The following is a 2,500-nucleotide window of genomic DNA, read 5'->3' as shown; positions in this document are numbered from 1 at the left end:
TGCGATCAGCCCAAAGTTATTCAGAGTCACCAAGGCAAACGGACCGGACGAGCCGACCGATTGGTTTTGATCTAATAAAAGCGTCCCTTCCATCTCTGGTCGGGACTCTGTTTGCATGTATTAGCTCTAGAATTACCACAGTTATCCAAGTAACGTGGGTACGATCTAAGGAACCATAACTGATTTAATGAGCCATTCGCGGTTTCACCTTAATGCGGCTTGTACTGAGACATGCATGGCTTAATCTTTGAGACAAGCATATGACTACTGGCAGGATCAACCAGGGAGCTGCGTCAACTAGAGCTGAGCAGCCGGCCGCCCGGGAGTGTGTCCCGGGGGCCCGCGCGGACACGCAAGCGTCCGCTCAATTATTCTGCAAACAGGAGGAGGCTGAGCTCCCCTGCACAATACACCTCGAAACCCTCTCAGGTCCCGGCGGCGCGCAGCGCCGTCCTAAGTACTTGGTCGGGTTCGAGAGAGGCGCAATCGCCCGGAGTTAGGCGAGTAGACGCTTTAGGTGCGACCACCCGTGCTCCCAACTGAGCTTGCCGCTGCCGACAGAGGCCCGGGAGCGTGCTGTCGTGGCATTGCCGGCGGGAGACAACACGCGCCACCTACGGTGACCGGCAGCTCCAACGCCAGCGCCACAGAAGGGCAAAGGCCCCACGTGGGTGCCGAAGCGAACTCTCCCAGCACAGCGCACGTGCCAACACGTCTGCACAACTGCGATACAAACCACCAGCGAGAACCGCTGGGGCAACCGAGCAGCAGACGGCGTCGCGGCGCCGAGTGCCGGGCGGCGGCGCATCCTCAACGCACACAGTCCTCAATCGGACCAGCACACTGCAGATGTCCACCGCGCTTCGCACCGGGCCGGCGAGGACCCACTTTGGCTGCACGGCGCCGCGCGCAGGGTGCCCCGGCGCGCAGCTGCGCCGCCTGCCGCGTCCGTCGGCCGGCGCGCCTGCCACTGGGCGCCCCCACCAGCCGGCTGTAGCGCGTGCGCCCACGCACCGCGCGGCCAGCACGCCGGGCGGCCCCCCCCTCACCGGCCGGGGACAGTCCCACCCACCCACAGCCGCGTATCGCTTCACACCCAGATCCACATTCACGTTCATTGGTGTGGTGGGTATCGCTGACACAACCGCGTCATAGCTGTACCGATCGTTGCCCTCACAGATGTACCTCCAGCAAGATCAACCGCACCACAACGGGTTACCAGTTGTTCATTTGCGTAACGTCACCAGTAAACGTACACGTCCACGTCCATCCCCGTTTGCAAAGTCAACTATTATTGCATGCCTGCCTGTCAGGTGTCAAGACACACTACATCCGCTCACATCCACGCAACAAAATGTGCCCGACTAGAGGGCACGTGGAAGGTGCCCCCGTACGTATGCGATGTCCATTGCGCGACGAACTGTCAACCGGCCTCTGTAGCATGTCGCAGATGTGGAACGCGGGACACCGTGCTATCACATTGTGTGAGAAGAGACTACTATGTCTGCATACACGCGCCACTACATGAACAGACGGCTCATGCTGATCGCCATCCACTGCGTCCATTACTCCCACACGTCTCTATGGCGTACCACACTGCAATACAGCTGTTATGGGGAGATGACACGTAGCTGTGTACACAACATTCTGAGCGGGTTGCGGTTGGACAACAATACATTAATGTAACGTGTCATATGCCATTTACAGAGCAGGTTAAGGCACAACGTGGGTTAGGTTAAGGCACAACGTGGGTTATGTTAAGGCACAACGTGGGTTATGTTAAGGCACAACGTGGGTTAGGTTAAGGCACAACGTGGGTTAGGTTAAGGCACAACGTGGGGTAGATTGCGGCACAACTTGGGGTAGATTGCGGCACAACTTGGGGTAGATTGCGGCACAACTTGGGGTAGATTGCGGCACAACTTGGGGTAGATTGCGGCACAACTTGGGGTAGATTGCGGCACAACTTGGGGTAGATTGCGGTACAACTTGGGGTAGATTGCGGTACAACTTGGGGTAGATTGCGGTACAACTTGGGGTAGATTGCGGTACAACTTGGGGTAGATTGCGGTACAACTTGGGGTAGATTGCGGTACAACTTGGGGTAGATTGCGGTACAACTTGGGGTAGATTGCGGTACAACTTGGGGTAGATTGCGGTACAACTTGGGGTAGATTGCGGTACAACTTGGGGTAGATTGCGGTACAACTTGGGGTAGATTGCGGTACAAATTGCATTACATTGCGGTGCAAATTGCGTTACATTGCGGTGCAAATTGCGTTAGGTTAAGGTGCAACACAGGTTAGGTTAAGGTGCAACACAGGTTAGGTTAAGGTGCAACACAGGTTAGGTTAAGGTGCAACAGAGGTTAGGTTAAGGCGACATAGGTTAGGTTAAGGTGCAAGATGGGTTAGGTTAAGGTGACATAGGTTAGGTTAAGGTGACATAGGTTAGGTTAAGGTGACATAGGTTAGGTTAAGGTGACATAGGTTAGGTTAAG

The 2,500-nt window shown here is 55.9% G+C and overlaps 1 non-coding gene across 1 annotated transcript in view; it reads right to left on the bottom strand.

Moving 5' to 3' along the window:
• The window catches only part of LOC126113293 (small subunit ribosomal RNA), a 1,909-nt gene extending 1,622 nt beyond the window's left edge, over positions 1-287 (bottom strand). The window contains exon 1 of the ribosomal RNA XR_007524813.1: positions 1-287. This exon is cut by the window's left edge and continues 1,622 nt beyond it. This is a non-coding gene — a ribosomal RNA (small subunit ribosomal RNA).
• Positions 288-2,500: the final 2,213 nt, after the last annotated feature.

Source organism: Schistocerca cancellata, unplaced genomic scaffold, assembly GCF_023864275.1.
Source record: "Schistocerca cancellata isolate TAMUIC-IGC-003103 unplaced genomic scaffold, iqSchCanc2.1 HiC_scaffold_248, whole genome shotgun sequence".
NCBI lineage: Eukaryota > Metazoa > Arthropoda > Insecta > Orthoptera > Acrididae > Schistocerca > Schistocerca cancellata.
Note: the sequence above shows the minus strand (reverse complement) of the source record. Positions and strands in the feature narration are given on the sequence as shown.